The following is a 20,203-nucleotide window of genomic DNA, read 5'->3' on the forward strand; positions in this document are numbered from 1 at the left end:
AACTGGGAAAGATAAATGTCAACTGTATCCTTAAAGGAAAAATGCACCACAATTTATCAGTCCTCCAATAAGAAAAAAAAAAATCTTCCACATGGATTAGTCCTTTCTTTTTATGATAGTTGTCTTACCTTTCCAAAGTTTCTATTTACTGCCAAGAAAAACTGACTTATTATATCACTGGAGAATCTACAGGTCCTAACTGATCATCCAGCACCTTCCAAATCCTGCCAATTGTACTGCTGATCATTTTTTAAGAATCAAATCTGTATTATGACACTGTCACAACCAGTTAAGAATTAACTCACAATAGTGAACCCAATTTGAGGTATTTTGTGTTGGTACAGAGCAAGACACCAAAAATAACACATGGGAGAAATGGGGTGACATTGGGGTAGTTTTTTCATTTAAGGAAGTTTCTTCTCCATCAGCACACTGTGTCTTCCCTTACAGGGTGTTTCCTGATTTTTGCAAGACAAATCTGTTCTGTAACAAGACAGACACTAAGCCAGAAGTGTCAATATGAGCAACTCCCTCAAATAAACTTTGCTCATTTACAATACAGCATTTCTACTGTAAGACATGAAATTGAATTGCAGGGAAGTAGCTTAGCGACAGCAAGTAGCAACCTGCAGCGATGGCAAAGGGCAAAGCACAATTCCTTAATCCAGCCAAGAAAATACAATTCCTGCAAGAACTGCAGCATGAGCTGACCAGATGCTGTGTCACCACGCTTTTCCACCAGGCTGTTGTGCAAGATGAGATTCTGCTGGTCGATAAGGGGATAGGGCTATGCCCCAAGCATGCCTCTGGCAGCTCTTGCAAAATGACTCTGACAACCACCACCTCACTGGGACTGCCCATTTAATTATGCCAAAGCAGAGCTGCAATGGTATTCCTAGACAGCTCTTGCATTGCCACAGCCTGGATCTCTCATTGCCACATCTGAGTTCTGGGTTTCGGAAAGAGGTTGAACTTTTTTTCCCCTAAAATGTGTAGAAGCTCATGGATTGAATGGGAGGGAAGGAAAATTAACCTCAAGTCCATTTCCTTTACTTGTTAATGGTTTGTGCTTAACTCTGAGGGTAATCCAAGAACAAGATGGAATTCTTGTTAGCCCTTAAAAATGTGTTTATCTCTGTCCTGGGTTCAGCTACAGCAGTCATTTTTTCTCCTTCTTAGTAGCTGGTGCAGTGCTGTGTTTTTGACTTCCAGCCTGGGAACAACGCTGATAACACCGATGGTTTTAGTTGTTGCTCAGTAATGTTTACTCTGACCAAGGACTTTCTCAGTCTCATGCTCTGCCAGGGAGGAGGGGAAGCCAGGAGGAAGCAGAGACAGGACACCTGACCCAAACTGGCCAAAGGGGTATTCCATACCACAGCACGTCATGCCCAGTATATAAACTGGGGGAGTCACCCAGAAGGCCCAGATCGCTGCTCGGGTCGGGCTGGGTATCGGTCGGCGGGTGGTGAGCGGTTGTGTCCTCTCCCCTTGTTATTCCTCTTATCATTATTATTGGTAGCAGCAGTGGTTTGTATTATACCTTAGTTACTGGAGTGCTGTTATCTCAACCCATGGGAGTTACATTCCTCCGATTCTCCTCCCCATCCCTCCGGGAGTGGGGGGAGGAAGAAGGCGGGGAGTGAGCGAGCGGCTCCGAGTTGCCGGCTGGGCTTAAACCACGATATGAGAAAGCAGCAGGAGCCTTCAATAGCACCTAATGTGTTCCTGGTGTCTAAAAAACACACCTGTCAAATAACTAAATACTTTTAATAGAAACCTGGTCCATTAATATCTCAACCATCGGAGAGTCATGTGAGAACAGCAAACAACCCCAGTAAGAGCCATGGAAGTCTTTCCATGCTGAACAAAATGCTATTTACAGTAAGAGTAATAACACAACCTCTAATGCTGGTTTGCCTCCCTCTCTGACACATCTGCATACAACTTTCCCCTGGTTCCTGATACAAATTTAAAGAAGCAAAGCTTGCCTTTTCCTGTGCTCACTTGCTCCTGGGTGCCCCTTTTGGTGCCTTTCAGGACCCATTTGCCACACTCCAGTGCCAACTGCAGATCTTGTGGGGTCCAGGCTCTCCACTGCCTCATGCATCAAACACGTTTCTGATGGGTGTCTCACTGCTTGTCAGTAATATGTTTTAAAATAAAATCAGAACTTGCTCTTTCCCCCCTCTGAAATCTGTCTTTGCAATATTCTATATTCACAGTAATCTCTATTCTGTTTTATAACTGGACCTGAGCTGCTGAAACAACTAGAAACTTTCCTCCTGATTTCAGTGGGAGTTCCTCTGCTTATCTACCCACAGTTAGCACTTTTGAGAATGAAATGATCACCACATCTTTTATAATGATACCAGCACTTATTCTCGTCTTCCACATACCTGTTCTTATAAAGAAATTTTATCGTTTCTGCACTCACCATATTTGACCTGTTTTAAACCCCATGTGCAGTACAAATAACTGCACTATACAGAAGAGAAAGTATGCGTCTAATACAAACATTTCTAATTCCAAAGCCTTAGACAACAATCGAAGTAAACCTAGCATCAACTGCAGTGCAAGCTGTGCTTGCGAGTGAAAGGGGGCCCAGAAAGTGCAATTTGCATTTAATGTTCTTGCTGTTAGCTCAAACTTTAGGTGAAACAAAAAACCCCAAACTCATTAGACAGGTGGAATAAATGGGAAGTGAAGTCTGTGGCTCTCCCGCTTGGTCTGGGAAGAAGCATGCTCACTTGACAGGCAAGGTGATGCTACATCCCATGATGAAGATTTAATTTCTGTGATTTTTATTTCTGAGAAAGGATCAATCCCCCATATTTTAAGTGTGTTCATGAAAGAATTCCTAACAATGGTAAATATGTGTGCAATGCTTTCCTCAAATCTTTCCCCTTCCACATCTAGGACAGCTGCTTTCAAGACAAAGCACTGGACTATAGAAATGGGCTGCTCTGATTTATAACTGAGGTGTTTAAAAACAGGCAATCTAATTATCGACTTGATAGCCCACAATGTCTGCAGTCAGCAAAATTTGAAAAATGCAAAATATTGACAAGATCAGACAAATACATAATGAGGGAGTTATTAAAATGCAAATTGCCTGCCTTCTGGTCCTCCTGTGGTGTATGGCACAGGACCCCAGAGCCTGCATCTAGCCCAGCCTCCCTCTAACTCTATGTCGGGTATAAGTGGGGAGAGAATGGAGCTGGGGAAAATGAAGGGACAGAGCTATCACATGCCAGCTGGATGGGTCCTCACATCCCGGGGACCCCCGAAGAGAGACAGTGGCTGCATGGGAACCGGAGGCATTGTGATGTGTAAGGAACAGGCACCCCACACACACTGGACCCCAGGCCTTCACAGGATTTTAGAGAAGCTCTGGCCGCAAGTTGGTGAAACCTGACATCAAAATTCCTGAAAGGCACTGCATCAAGATTCAGTAAAAAAAAAAAAAAAAAAATAGAGTCCAAAGAAAGGATGCGATGGAAATCCTCTCTACCCAATCTGTTCCAAGATGCTTGGACCTGGCTTAAAGAAGAGAAAGCCCAGTGCCCTGAGCCGGTTTGAGAAGTCCTAGCTGGAAGGTGAAAGAGGGTATCATTACAAGCAATACAATTCCTTCTTCTCTTATCTCTGCCCCTAACTTTTTCTTCTCATTTAAACAGTCTTATAATCCTGCAGACTGTCTGGTATACACTTATTATTTCACCTTGCAGACACATTCTTGTAAGTCTGAGGGCTCTGTATGTGTCTAGATGTCTATAATAGAACAAGTAAAATAATACCATTCCCAGCTGTGGGCTGGATGATCCAAACCCCCACCAGGAGAAAGCTTTGATGGATATTGTAATTTTATGCAGTGCATTTCAATCATGTTAATATTGCTGTAACAATCTCTAAAAACTATGCCAATAGAGACAGTGACACCCAATTAACAGGCAAACACTAAGGGGGAGGTTAAATGCTAATTTTACATTGGCATTTAGCCTAAGAACTTCATTATGCCATCTTCTATTTTAGACTGTAGCCATCCCACCTTATGCTGTGCTGCCATCCATTCTTGGTATTAGGTGAATCACAGTAATTCCTTGCATAACAGAGAGGGTCACAACTGTTGGTGCTAGGTACCAGCCCAAAACCAGAAGAAAAGATGGTCTCTGCTCCGAGGAGCTTGCAGGAGCTCTGAACCTAAGCTTTATTGACACTTGGAAGGGAGATCTGGTGCAGGGTGTTAAAGTGATGGTTCAGACAGATGGATGTAGCTACTTGGTGCTCCTGCAAACACATCTAGAGGAAAAAGACACTGCAGTGATATGATCTCAGTATCTGGTTGGGAGCATCCATAGGCAGCATGGAGTCAACCAGGCACAAAGTGGTTGAGCCTTCCTCACCATTAGTGAGGGCCACTGATATGAAGCCAGTTCTTCATCTCATCTTTCAGATAAATAAAATTAGAAATAGATGGATCTAAACACAGATACCAGCAAAGATACCGAAACAAACTGAAAAATAGTGCAGCACACTTGAAGCTACAGCCAGGACTGTGGTAAAGCTGTGTTGAATTTGCAGAGAAATTAGATGCCTCGTTAACTGTGGATAGATGTACAACTCTCCAAATTTAAACTTCCTCCTTTCCCTAGCTCACCACAGTCAATACAAATCATGCAGCTGAATAAAAGCTGAAAAAGCACTTGGAGCTCAGCAATTTTGCTGTGGCAAGTCCAGTAATAAATGAGGGAAGAGGGATGGCAGCACTGGTAATCTTTACATCAAAAACACATTTTCTGCAAAGTAACCTACTATTGTTCATATGTAAAACACATCATGCTGCTACTAGGGAATAAACTGCCCTGCATTTTACAGATAGTAATTTTATTACAGATCACCTCTGATTGTGACTCAAAAAACAACCGCTTTATGCACCTTTTCTCTTGAATAAATGCACAAGATACACAACATGGCTGGATTATTTTATGCTGCTCTAGACAGTGGTTTAAAATGCAGTGTTGGAGGGGTATTTCTACTGTGTGGTATCACACATGAATTATTAACAAAAGTTAAGGAATGAAAGCAGAGCAAAGCTTTATCTGTCCAACTCAAGTCAGCTCCTGAAACATGCTGCACACCATCCCCCTATTCCCAAGTCAAAGGAGCTGGAGGCAGCACAGTACCCAGGAGCCCTGGTCCCTATGGTATCTCTTCCTGGTCTTCCCGTCTTTCTCCCTGAAGCAATTAAAAGCCAATCTCTTCTCCTCTCTCACTCCCTCTGAAGTGACAATGGCTAGGTGGGGTGTAGTTGTGTAAATGCTAGGTCTTTTTCCTAAAGCTAAAAACGTTCAGGTAGATGTAAGCAGCCCTGACCACGTGCAGGAAAATCTAGTCCATTGCTTATCAGTTGATTTGGCTTCACACCAAGAGTAACATGCTGCTATAAAGGGCCAACACAGTGTGAAAAAGGAGCTGTTCTACTAGAATACACACCGTTAATTCTGGTTGAACTGACATTTCTCCTAGGACAATGGCTCAAAACACATTTAGACTATTGTACTAGGCACGGCAGGGAATGGAGCAGCAGGCTGGCTTCTCTCTGATGTCACTAAACAAGAGGCAGACCAAAATTAATAAACAGATATCTCTTGAAAATCAAATGGGGGACAAACTCTCATAGCATCATCTTTCACCAAAATCATGTATCAGGTTTTAAACAAAAATCCCCACCACCACAGCAGGAAAAGAACACTGAAAAGTCAAAAATTCCAGACTCACTACACTTACTGTAATTGTCCTTTATAAGAAGAGCCCTCTAGTTATGTGAAATGACATTACCTCACAGCCCCAGGCTCCCTGTGCTATGCACAGGAAGGAAGCAGACACACATCTCTTTAAAAGCCGTTTCCTCTCTGCTCTATTAATTTCAGAGATTAAGCAAGCCACTCCTTTGTGGCATAATAGAGCGAGATAGAGCCATTGTGTTTGTAGAGAGTCCTGCTCACTGTTTTTCCACCTTTGAGCACGGGATGCCATAGCACTTTATTCTCGGATGAAAAGCCAGAAAACTTGTAGCAGCCCTAAAGCCCCCCTTACTCTTAAATCACAATTTCAGCACAGAAGAAGCCAACAGCCCTATTCCTTTCCCCCCACCACTGATGAGCATTTCAGTATCTCACTGACACAGTTCAGGATGGGAAAAAATCACAGTCACATCAGATGAGGAATTCTCTTTTCAAGGGCTCTGAACCAAGAGGACATATTTAATCAGGATTTTTTTGCCTGGACACAAACATCCCACCTTCCTGTTCCTTCCTGCAGTGTTGGAACTGAGGTACTAAATTTACCATCATTATTTTCTTCCTTTAAAAAATTCTACATCCTTTTTTTCTCTTTTGCCTTCACAGCACAAAATCCCTTCAGCATGTACAGATGCCTGATGACCTTTCATAATACAGAGGTACCTGTACAGAGATACCTGTCCATTTCAAAGACTATCAACACATCTGATGTTGGAGCCTGGGATTACACGGGCTACAAAAGTGACCACCAGCTGACCAGAGCCTCAGCTATTCCTAAAGAGGTTTTGAAGGTTAAGGAGGGAAGCGAGAGATTTGGTCAACACCAGAGCAAGTTGGGATCCCCACTCCAAGCCTGGGGTTTCCAATTTCCTTTTAAAGCTTACATATATGATTTATCAGCAACTTCACAGATTTCTTTCCACTGTTAAGCAAACAAGGTTGGAAACACAGGACCTTTTTGTAGTCAACTGCCATAGGAAATATCACCTCACAGGGGCACACAAAGCTGCAGAATCCTTGAGAAGAGTTCCCATTTTTCAGTGTGTAAACACAGCCATTTACTAAATAGAAATGCCATCAGCAGTGAATGGATTTTAGGAGGAGGAGGAAAAAGATAACACACTCAGAGCATCAAGAGCAGCAGGAGAAAGAGCAATATGCTGGCTGGAGCAGGGGCGCAGGAGCCAGAATGCTGTTTCTACTGTACCTTCCCCTGCAACACAGAGTCAGGAACACAACACCCATCCAGATAAAACAATCTGCCTATTCAGCAGTTTTCTTTTCATGAGCTGCTTCATCCTCGCAGGCTGCCCCCCGTGCCTCCTGCCTTCCCAGTCACCAGCTGAAAACTTCAGAAAGAAAAGAAAAGGAGAAAGGAGTTGTTCAGACAAAGGCCTGATTCTCTGCAAAGAGGAGGGCACATACACCAGAAAACACGGTCACGGTGGGTTGGGCACAGTGCTGGCAAGTTACTCTGCTGGCAGTTGTAGGACTGGTACTTGTAAGACTTGGCTCCCCAGGCTCCGCTTCAGGTTTCAGGACCAGCTGATAATGAGAAAGGAGGGAGCTGGAGCTCCTGCACCCTCAGCACTGGCCTCCTGGATATGGCCAACACTGTCAGCTGGGTATCTGTGATCTCTGCACCTTCTCCCAACAGCTACATGGGGCAGGTTCCTCACACAGCTCTCCCTGCCTGTTGACAATGGAAATCTTAATTCCTTCCAGGGGGTTGTTTTTTTCTCTTTTTCCTTGTGAAAGTGTTTTTTAATGATTTTTTATATATATATATAAAAAACAAAAAACCCAGAGATACATTTCTAGTGTATGAATGTAAATTAACAGTTCATATTGCAGAGGTGACTCAAAGCATTTAGGTGCCAACATGTTGTTACTTCTGGATGGAGCAGGATGTGATTCAGTGACAACAGGCAAGTCGCAGTGTATCCCTTGCCTCCTCTAGACTAAATTTTTCTTAATAAATTAAACTAAAATTCAGTTTAATCATTTTTACTTTGGTCTTTTTTTATTACAGTCACTATCAATCTAACATAATACGCATCCTTTACCTTTCTCCTTCAGTATTCAGAAGACCTATGAGGAGTCTTAGTACTGCCACACATCAGTGGCAAATAGATCCTGTACTCAGCATCACACCAGTCTTAGCCTCTGGAAAGCTTTCTTTCCCAGAGTATCAAAACTTCACCCAAAATGCAGCCCCCAGCATAGATGTATTACACCAACAGCTGGAAGCAGCTTTTCTATGTCTCTGTCCTGTTACTACCACCTCTGACAGGTGGAGTCTGCTCCATGGGCAGAGCTTGGAAGAATGCCATCACCTTCCACCCTCATAACATGGGCTGCTGCAGAAGAGCAGAGATAACGCAACTGCAAAACACAGGTGAAACATCTCATTCTTTTACTGTGTTCCCTATGAGGTTCAGAAGGTAACTGGCTGCACTTGAAAATATCAACCTAGAAAGTTGAGCAAGCAAAGCCCTGGCTGGTAGTGATGACAGAGTGTGCACAAGGATGTTAGTGAGGACATGCCCAGTGCCTGGACATGCTTCTTCACATCTTCTCTAGAGCAGTTTTGAGTGTCTTCATGGAACTGCATGAAAGCAGAAGTTTTTATCTTTACACAGTGCTTGGCGCCAAGGTTGGCGTGGGGGGAGGAAAACTACCTGAGCACTCTCAAAAGATCTAACAGGCAGGATTTATTAGTTTTAATATTAAAATATTAAAAAAATTTACCCTGATCATAAACTCAGGGGCTTTAAGTTGCTGGAGAAGGAGACATGGATTTTTTTTAAATGTAATTTTGGAGTTGAGAAGCCCAGAAGAAGAGGCAATATTAAAATCATCAGTCAAAGCAACCCTGTCTCAAACATACAAACCTTTTCTCACATCTTCTATAAAAGCAAATCGTATTCTCATATTGCCTTCATGCCAAACCCAACAAAAGAAACAAGCATGCTCTTGCCACCCACTTTGCCAAGGGATTGCCGAGGTGTCTCTCCACAAGGTTAATCCTTGTGTCTGAGTCTAGTTCCCTGTACTGAAGAGACTCTGCACCACTTTCAGGGATTAAGTGGAATTTGGTGACAGGGAAGGTCTGGACCAGAACTTTGCATTAAGTATCATGCTTAGCAGAATGTGTTTTGGCTCCCACTACAGAAAACAGCAAGCCATCTTCTTCAACCTTACCTGCACAAGAAATCTACATCAGAGTAGTTAAAAGTGTGACTTTAAATTGTTTGTATAATTTTTCTAAAGTATAATGGCCTCACAGCTTTCATTTATATTGGTTCCTAATGGAGGTAACTAAAATGAGAAGGAGTGGGTTTACCCAGCCTACACCAGCTGGTAACAGTGTAACTACTTTGTTCAGAAAAGACCTGCATCCCTCTGATCTAAATTCTGTCCTGAACATAAACAGTTTACCTTTCAGAACTGTTAAATAAACTCAGCTCTGCCATGCAAGTTACCCTCAAATAGGGTAAAAGCAAAACTGCATAAAGAGTGCTCAGCACTCTAAAGGCACTTTGAGGAAAAAAGGGAAAAATAAGTTAATCAGAGCATAATCACTTCAAAATTTGCTAGTTCAGAAAAAATTACCAGCTTTTCTTTGCAAAAAGAAATATCCTTCTAATGCTTTGCAAGAAACACAACCATGCACAAGGAATTGCAGTGAGAAGCTGAAAATTGTTCAACTCTAAAACCATTGTAAGGGGAAAACTCCTAGGGAAAGCTGAGAATAAGGTTTCTTAATCTTGCACTGAAGGGTTGTAAATGTGGAAGCTCAATACCTCACAACTTATTTTGAGTAAATAAAGGTTTTAAATGCTCTTTCTTTAGCCTGACTGAATTCCTTTCTAATGTGACCTCAACATGCCATTCCTCTATCTTTATCTGCCAGCACAGCAGAGCTGTTGACCTTTCACCAATGACCTGCGCAATCAATAAACAGCCGACAAACTATCTCAACAGAAATGATCCACGGACAAGTTTCCCCTTGCTCTGTGTTGCCAAGCTCTGCTGTTCCTGAACTTTTCCTCAGGCCCTCAGCTGTGTGTCAGTGAGACTTAACAAACAACATGGGGCTCAGAAATACCTTTTCTTGGGCATTCCCTATCCAAACATATTAAACCTGTAAGTGGTTGTGCTGTTGTTTGCAGTCCCATGAACTGCTTTCATGTTACGTGTAGGATCTACAAGATCTCTACCTCAGGCTAAGCACTTCATGTTGACTTCCAAGCACAGAATCCAAACTCACACAGCTCAAATATGCACGAACTGTTGGAGAGTAAGAAAACAACTTTAGAAAATAAGAAATCTTATTAAAGACTTGCTTAAACACCGTCAAAGTCTTATCTTAAAGCTCTTCAATAAAAAAACAAAACAAAACAAAACACAGGCAATCACAGAATAAGAAATAACCTAGAATAAGAAAATAAACTAGGGCAGGTCAGAAAATGCTAGTGTTACTATGGATGTCTTTCAGATGACTTCCAATGCTACAAATTCTGCTGTACTGTTACACAATATGAAAAAGAATCTAACACAGTGTTTCTCTCAATATCATTTGAGAAAGCACTATACGCATTTTTGACTGAAATAGATCTGCATTTTAAAGGTGTTACAGATGGGGAACCAGTAAAGAACTGCAGTGTGTTTTACTGGGGTACAGAAAAGAGAACAATCATTCCCTGCAATGCTTACAGCAAACATACCAAAGCACTGACCAAGATCTGAGAAGCCAAATGAATGAAAACTATTAGAGACCAGCCATAAGCAGAAATGAAACTAATTACATTACTAATTAATGGAGTCTTTATCAAATTGAGTGAATGCAAAGGTAAAGCAGAGGTGCAAGTACTGAAAAGGAATTTAAGATTATTAAACCTGAAAGAATAACAGTTTAGAAAGCTTATTCCCATGACAATGAAAATGCTTAACAAAGATAGAGTTTCTCCCTATATATATACATACACACAAATATATTAACTTCTCTTAGAGTATGTATATTTTTATACATATAAAAGCTAAGGAACACCTGCAGTGGCTCTTATAATGTTAACAGTATTTGCTGATGCAAGGTAGCTGAAATTTCAAAACCCAGTAAGCCTGCTAAAAATTGTTCACAGTACTACCTTTTCATAGACTCCACATACTCTGGGAGACTGATCTATTGTTTCTCTTCCCACCATTAAAAAAATTGGTAGGATGATTACAACTTCGTTCTGAATTGTTCTGTTGCCTTCATAACGTAAATCAGTATGTCAGCATAACACGACATTCTTTCATATGGATTTTTTTTCAGCCTTTGCAACTTGGAAGTCTGTTCATTGTGCCTTTTTAGGATCCACTAACGACAAAGATCAGCTCTTTAAAGGTAGTGGCAGCAAAACTTTAGTAAAAGTGATCAAGTGATTAACCTGCTCATTACAGACGTGTGTTTGCATTATCTGCACAGCAGAGCTGAAATGCATGTAGCAGCTCTGATTTATTTGTTTATTCCTAATATGACTAAGTAAGCATGGTTCTAATCTCAGTATTTAACAGACTGAATTGATGGATCAATACTATTCCACTGAACTTAAACTTCAAGCAGACAAGAGCTATCAAAGCCTTTGATTAAAAAACCCTTTCTCATTTGAGTCCAGTACTCCAGGTGGGGTCTCATGAGAGTGACCTACTGGTCACACTCCCAGGCTTTCTCAGCTGCAAGTGCACTCTGCCGGCTCATGCTGAGCTTCTCATTGACCAACATCCCCAAGTCCTTCTCCTCAGGGTTGCTCTTAATCCATTCTCTGCCTAGCCTGTAGTTGTGTTTGGGATTGCCCCAACTCAGGTGCAGGACCTTGCACTTGGCTTTGTTGAACTTCATGAGGCTGGCATGGGCCACCTCTCAAGCCTGTCAAGGTCTCTCCAGATCCCATCCCTTCCCTCCAGCATGTTGACTCCACCACAGCTTGGTGTCGTCAGCAAACTCACTGTGGGTGGACTTTATCCCATTGTCCATGTTGCCGGCAAAGATGCTGAACAGCACCAGTCCCAGCACCAACCCCTGTGGAACTCATCACTCATCACTGGTCTCCACTTGGCCATTGAGCTGGTGACCACAATTCTTTCTCAGTGTGAGAGTGGGAGTCGAACCTCCTGTTTGGGATTGCTTAAATAAACCAGCACAGATTTCCAGCCATGGGTGTCTGCAGCCCAGGACCGGGAAATATAGCTTCCAGAAAAGCCTGGCATCCCTCTTGTCTGGTTTGGAAGTGCAGGACACAGGCATCAAGGCAGGATGCTGGGTCCGGGAAGGAAGTGGTGTGACTCTTCCAGACAAGACAGAGATGCAACCAGGAGTCCTTGGCTACCAGCCATGGTCATCTCCTGACTCACACTGTGACTGAAGCCATATTACCCCACCATGCTACATGGTCTCAGTGCTCTGATGAGGGGGATGAGCTGTGACTAATACAGGTAGCAGAAAATGCAAGCCCACCTTCTCTTTTTTTTGTCTCCAATAATGTGCAGAAAGCCCTTGAAATCCCAGCGCTCTCCAGGTCAAAGCAATGCAGGAATATTTGAGCTGTGCTGGGGTTTTGAGTTTTTCTGTTTGTTTGGTTTTAATTTTCTTTACCTTTTCTTTCTTTTCATCTAGATGGAATGAATTGAAAGTGCTGCTTAAGAAGAAAATAATGCAAAACTGAAGAAGTGTTGTAAGTAGGTGTATTAATAAACAGGCTCCTAATTTATTATCTTTGATGGTATTCGGTACTATTTTAAATATTCTCAAAAGAATCACAAACATACAGCAGGTCATATATGAAATCCCCAATGAAGCTATTTAATGCTAAATTAAAGCTGAAACTAGGTAAGCCCAACTCTTGGGATCTCGGATATTTTCAAATACTAGAATAGAATCAACACTACCCAAGAACACTGTGTTTTTTCAGATTTTTAAATATTTATTTCCTAAATTAAATAGAGCAGGTTTAGCTGGTTCTTACAGCTTAGCAGGAAACAATTTAATTTCCAAGCCAATTGTATATTGACAGTTGGCAACAATGGTTTTACTTTATAAAAAGAGAATGGGAAAATAGTTGTGCATTTCTGAAATGCTTCCAGAAAATTTCCTTTGAGAACACATTCAGTGAAAAGTATACAAACAAGCATTAAACATGAATGTAATTTAATAAACATTCACTCAGCTATATGGTGTGATAAATAGGTAATAAGAATGTAATACAGGCATTTAGCTTTCAGCTTCCAAAGGAGCTGGAAGCTAAAACAATAATACTTTCATTAGACTCTCCTGCCTGGCATCAAGAGCCAATTTCCACCTATTAATATGGATTTCTATTACCTGCCTTGTGAATACTGTTAACCCATTTATCAAGCAAGAAGCCGTACCTTTGTCACTTATTACAAGCAGAAGGGGAGCAGAAGGATTGCTAAACCATGTAATATTAGAGCATCAGATTAAATCATTTGACCTAGAAGATAAAAACATTCCACTTGCATTTAAAATGGAAAAAAACCCCAAACCCAGCCCTGCTCATGTGACAGCTACTGAGACCTTTTGCAGGATCAAATCTTTCCTTGCTGTGTCAGAAGAAAAAAAAAAAAAAAAAAAAAAATCACTGCAGACTAATTGTAAACTCGGTGCGTGTGTAATTAAACATGCCTCATTGGTTCCCTTGATATGTCAATAGTGGGTAGGAGGAGGCTGATTTAAGTTAAACGACTCAAGTCTCACTGAACATTTGCCCCTTTCGGTGTCCTCTAAGCAAAGCATCATTTAACAGAACAACCTCTGCCAGACATGAAGCGCTTGGAATGAAGTGTTTATTGCTCAGATTACAGTGGTGCCCAAAACACACCAGGCACTTGTCTAAGCGCACAGGGAGGTGCTGGGGTAGGTCCTTTCTTGGCTCCTAATTTATACCAAGAGCAAATGTGCCCTCTGAGCACGAGCCGCCCTCCCGCTCCCTGCCCCCCTCGGCTGGGGAGATGAATGGAGGGACTATGGTGCTACGACAGGCACGTATCTATTCATCACGTTTGTTGCTAAACACACTAAATTCCCACTTTCTCACAGTGCGCAAGTCTCCTTGTCCTCACACCCGGTTCTCAGCTGCAGGAAGCTGGGCTCAGCAGCTAATGGGTCCAAATGAGCGCTAGCTGCTCCTTTGTTATCTCACTGCTCCGCCACTCATCTTCTGCTAAGGTGTTAAGACCATAAAATTTTTCTTGCTGTTCACACTTGATCAGATTATAAAACATGTCTGCTTCCATGCCTATGATAAAAGCTCCATGATATGCACCTCAGCCACCTCCCCTGGAGCAATGACCCGGGAGTACTTGTATTCCTCCCACTCTACACATCTCAGCTACAGATGCCAAAAATACTTAAGACCTCAATCCACAAGGGAGAGACAGGATCTGGTAAAACAGCAGAATGTGAGCAAAGTTTCTGAAGTTATAATACTTCAAATATTCTGGTCTCCAACCAGTGGAGTCATTGAAGATACGGGAATCTTCAGCTGGGATGTCCCAGCTTTCCTTGCATCATTCTCCACTGCTGTCACTCACACTTGACTTCAACAGCTTAGTGCTGATTCACCCTACTCCCCTGCTATATCAACGTGTTTCTTTTGGTAAGACTTCCATTCCTCTGGCACAGCAGAAAGCTTCCTGCCTCACACATTTCAGGGGAGCCAAGTGACCTCCAAAACACCTACTGAGGAAAAGATATTTCTCTACTCCTTCTTTGAAACCTTGCAGTAATCACTAAGTTAGGAGTTACTCAGAAGCCATTGAACAATCACGCTGCTCATTAGATTTCTCAATTAAATTATTACCATGAGTAATCCTCAGTGCAGTACTACAGGTTGGCCAATCTTACAAGTCCTTTTCAAAGGACTGGAAGAAGTACTGCAGCTTTGTGAAACAGACTCTGAATTCCTTTCATACTCTCAGGTAGTCATTTTATCTTGTATTTTCCTTTTTTTCACACTACAGGTTCATCCATACCCATTTCTTCTCAGTGGTCCTTTAATCCTTTTCTGTTTATGTTGCAGCTCAGCACAAGGACGGGTGTGTTTCTATAAGCTGTGTACTCAGGAGGGTCTATCAATATGCATGCATGGTGCAAGGAAGAAACGTATTTCTGCTGGAGAAGAATCAGAAGTTGGGGTCAGGCATTTCATATTTTAGCCAGATTTTGATAAGACGTATTAGGAATTCATAGGGCTTTTATCATTTTCAACAGTAAGAGGATTAGACCCTATGCTTACAAAAGCAAGAACATCAATTGTTAAAAGAAATATGTGCCACCCTGAAATATGGTAAAGCACCTGAAAGACAGGTCTGATAAAAACACTATAAGCACTTTCAAATTCAACCCAGCGATGACTTGCCAAGTCAGTGCTTCATTTGTCTGGCAGTGCCAAAATTACCATGGCTTCTGTTCTAATGCTCTAAAATGCAACAAAAGTGCCGAGGGAAGCCATGATTTAAACCACAGCCTCACACAACAGCAGGGGTTCAAACTGTGCATAATATACTGATGCTTAGGCCATAGGGCAGAAAGAAACAGTAAGAATCTTTTGTTAGATTCAAAAATGTTATCCAGCAAGCTTGCAATATTGATGAAAAGACCCAAGTCTTGTTTAAAAAAAAAAAGTAATTTTTTTTCCCCTCAAATTCAAGGAAGGGTAAAGATACTGACTTAATAACAATCTCCCTCCTGTCTGAAGAAAGACTGACAACCAAAAAGCATCTCAAATTCATCCTTCTTCCCCCCAGAATATTCAGAGGGCTGCGAACGTGTTACAAACCAAATGACTTTTTGTGCAGAACTTCTAAACCCCTTGACTTTTAATAAGGTCGTGCATCATTTGATTTTAATTACAGATTTTTTTATCCCTTAAATTTGACTAAAAATGATGTGATTTACAAAGCAAACAAGCCAGTTAAACAAAGCTAATTAAATTCACCAGAGACAGCCTTGCTTTTCCCCTCAGTGAGTGTTTATTTCAGCTCCCAGTGCTCTGATAGCTCCTGACAGCTTGCTGGGACACAAGAAAAAAGTAGGTCAGGGTAAGCTGGAATCAGCAACAGAGGATCCCATTAGACAGGCTTGTAGGGTAATACGGAGATCGAGGAAGTGTGTGATGTAGTGACAGTGTTAGAGACACATAACAAACAGCCTGAGGACAGCCTCCAGCAGAACCAGTACATTTATCTTCTCTGTGTTATAATGACCCTTCATACAGCTTATCCAGTTTGTGATTCCTCATACAAGAGGTGCTGTATAAACCTAATGACAAAACCGCACTCACAGTTTGTGAGCTGATGCTGAGCCAGAGGCAGCACTGGCAAAGGCTCTGCTCCCGCGGAGCCCTGGCCCTTGGGGCACAGTGCCCGCCAGCTGCCGGTCACACAGGCAGAATATGTCCCCATGCTCCAGCTGGGAATGCAGTGAGGAATCTCACTGTGCACAGACATCAAAGGAGAATAAGACTGGTTTCTCCTAACCAGCTTCTAAAACATAATACTGATGATTATGGTTGCTGTGCCTACACTGGATCTGAAAACATCAAGCACCCCATGGCAACAAAAGCCATCGTGGCAGCAAGGGAGCATGGCACGATCATGTCACAGGGGCACAGACAATACCTGCCTCTTACTGAGCTGTTGTCTGGGCTTCCCAGTGAACCCCAACCCAGGTTCCTACATGCCATCTGAACTGGCAGGAGGGCTTGGCTGTGTCTTCTCATGCCACAGCCACCACTGGCAGACAAGGTGGGCTGAATGATCTGTGGTTTCTGAAGACTTTCCCAGCGGGGATCATGGCATAATGAAGAAACATCAGAGGAACCAGGGAGTAGAACAAAAGTAAAAAGACCAAAGTGATCAGAGTTCAATATAAATGTTTTATGTTTCTAACACTGTATTAGATGTATTTTACTGGATATGTGTAAAAACCTGGGCAGTTTCTAATGCAACTGTTCCCTCCAGAAGAAAAGGGTAAGAGTATTTTTTTAAATGTTTAATGTTTCTAACACTGTATTAGATTATTTAATGTAAAATGTATTTTACTGGATATGTGTAAAAACCTGGGCAGTTTCTAATGCAACTGTTCCCTCCAGAAGAAAAGGGTAAGAGTATTTTTTCTTTAAGTGCCTTGGCAATAAGAGCAGAAAACAGAGTGTCATAAATTCTGCAGTGTAATATTAAGTCAGAAGCAAGTGGAAAAGCAGAGCTCTAACTCTCCTTGTTCTCATGACTATTGCTCACACCATTAGAAGTTCAAAGTCGTCACCACCACCATCTCCAGCAACGCTGGACATACCCCAAACATTTCAATTATGACAGCCAATTTCTCAGGCTTACACACACACCCAGAGAGCTTCTCCTCAACTCCAAACTGCGTAGCTTACGTTAGAAAGAGAGTGTGAGCGAGTGCAAGCTCAGAATATAGGTACATTTGACAGGAACAATTTAAATCGCCATAGGCATAAACAAACACAACTGGAGAATGTTGTTTTATTTTGTTCAGAGCTTAATACGTTCACTTTGCTTGGAGATGTCTCCAGCATCCACTTTACTGTGCCCAAGTGGCTTGGTTTCAGAAACAACGGAGGCTGGACTGATAAAACGGGAGTTTCATTTTTTATCACCCCAGCTTCATTTTCATGTTTATTCATTCAGGGCACAGCATGTTCCGCATTCATCCCCTTTTTTGTTTCTTTTCTTGTTACTACCTTTCCGCAACACAATTCACCTCCTATGCTGGCAGTGCTTCCTGCTCTTCAGGGGGTCACACTATATGCTCACTTGCACCCACCCATTCTACAACACAACACATCCCTTTCCTGCAATTTTTACTCCAGCAGACAGTTCCACTGGGTTCACAGAGGTTTGTCCCCATGACGCCTGTTTGCTCCAACCCTGAGCATCCAGGTAAAATCCCTACCCAGCCAAACATCCTAAAGGAAAACATGCATGTCCTAACGAAAATATGCATTAAGATAAAAGCATGAAAATAAGGGAAGACAATGAGAATGATCAGAGCAGCACTGCCTGCAAGGAAGGAAGGAAGCTTTTAACAGCACTAAAACATAAAATTGATTTGTACACATATTTGATAAAAATCAATACAATTAGCAAGTAACTGAATACTAGAAAGGAAAATTGATTGCTCGAGGGCCCAGAGGGCTCAGGGCAATCAGTCCATTCTTCTAGCTCCTCCACTCTTAATAAAAATTTACTTTTTCATAATCCTGCCTGAACTCTTTGCCTATTAATAATGCCACTAAATAGCTCTTCTTTTAGCACTATTATTGCAGACCTGCTCGAATTACATTTAGAGGCAGTTTCAAGTGGCATGTCCTGGCCATTTTGCTATCTGCAGCACAAACCTCCAGCAACAGTGTAAAAGAATACCGGCTAATGAACGGGAGCAGAGAAACGCTTGAGAAGAGCTTATAAAATTAAGTACCAAAGTTTAAATAAACGGATTACCATAGAATTGATTTGCTACATCAATTTAGTCGTCTTTTGCTGATACATCATTCCTTCCTCAAAGGAGAAGAGCCACCGTTTCGAAACAACTAATTAGACATTTTGAACCATGGCCTTACAAAGACAGCAGGGCTGCATTGCTCTGCTCTCCTGTTTCCCTTCTCTCACCAAGTGATTCTTCACTGCAGCATGAAAATCGTTACTCCACATGAAACAGGAGACTGAATTTATAGTTAAATCTAGACTAAATGAAGTGGCTTCTACAGCCACCATCTCTGACCAGATTCCAGTTTCAGGCAAGGGCATCTTCTCTTCCTTCGTTAAGGTGGGACTGGAGGAACTACAATGCAATTGCTCGTCCCCACAGAGAGGGAAGGCAGTTCCTGGCTTGGCCAGCACAGCCTCCCCAGGTGAGGATTTCCATTCCAGTCACCCCACTGTACAATCTGATAGAGGGTGCACACAACTAATACACATCTACAAAATCGCTTCTCTTTCAAAAGGTCAGATGCTTCTCAGATAAGAATTTTCTCAGATGTTAAGTTTCGTCCACTGGCTCATCTTGATAGGAAGCTCTTTAAACCAAAAACTACCTGTGGACCCCCAACAACTTCTCTGCCAGTCTGCAGTTCAGAGTGACACAGCCTTTGCTGTTAGCCCAGGCCTTGATTCAGCAATGCAGTTGAGCATATACTCTACAAGTGGCCCTATCCAAGCCAAAGGTGAATAAATAATTTTTCTATATTAACAAGACCACTTGCATGCTTAAAATTCAACAATATAATTTAAGCACTTTCTAGCGCTTAATCTCCGAAGGAATATCTCCAAGAAGTCACTGAATTGAATTAAATCACGCATGCAACTGGACAGATTTAATCCAGCAGAAACTCTTTACTCCAGAAATCTCAACACATACTTATGTCTCCAAAGTCCAGCCAGACCAGTGACTAAGAAAAGATCCATGTGTTGCAACTCAGGCAGCAATCTCCAGTGATGTCTCCAATAAGGGTGGCTGAGAGACTGCAGTGCCAAGGGAGGAGAACTGCGGATCACTCTGCGGGGCAGAGCGCATTTTACAGGTGCAGCTGCAGTATCTGCTAAGTTGCCTCACCAAATTCTTATGATGCTCTTACTCAAAAGTTTGTCCTGCTGCTTCATCTCACAAGGAAGAAACATTAGTCTGGACACAGAAATAGAAACCAGAAATTACACACTTTCAGCACTGGCCTTCTTTGTAACCATGAGCAAACTACTTTAATCTCTTTGCATCAGTTTCTCTGCCTTTATTAATAAAGCAGAGACAGTAAAACCTACTTCACCTAACTCTTACATCTTTTGTGAAGATGGAATGCTTGTTCTGTGTAAAGCACTTGGAAGATGAAAGGCATCGAGTAAATATTAATTATAGACACCACACCTACCAACAGGATCTCTAGTAGGCCGATTTGGATCCACGCTTGAGGAGTCTTCCTTTGTGCAATTCAGGAACTATGCTTTCCTGGAGTAGTAGAGTTGAATTAAAGCTAATCAAGAATTCCCATGATAATCAGCCTTCTAGCTTTCAGAAGATCATAAGCAGGATGATGCTTCCATTTCAAAAGACAGCACAGTGCCACAGAATGAATTACATTAAACAGGCTAAAGCCCATTTACAACATGGTCATGGAGGAAACTTCCACTGGCATTCATCTTGGAGCATACACACTTGTAAATCAGCTCCTCTTCTGTAAAGAAATGTCGAGTGACTCATTCTCTCTACGTTTGAAAAAGCTTTCAGAGAGAACCAAAAAACCTTTTACTTTCCCGTCTGCCTTTATAAACACTGAAATACATCTCCTTACTTCAGAGAAGCTACAATGCTTCAGAGC

The sequence above is a fragment of the Nestor notabilis genome, unplaced genomic scaffold, assembly GCF_000696875.1.
Source record: "Nestor notabilis isolate BGI_N333 unplaced genomic scaffold, ASM69687v1 scaffold27357, whole genome shotgun sequence".
NCBI classification, from domain to species: domain Eukaryota; kingdom Metazoa; phylum Chordata; class Aves; order Psittaciformes; family Psittacidae; genus Nestor; species Nestor notabilis.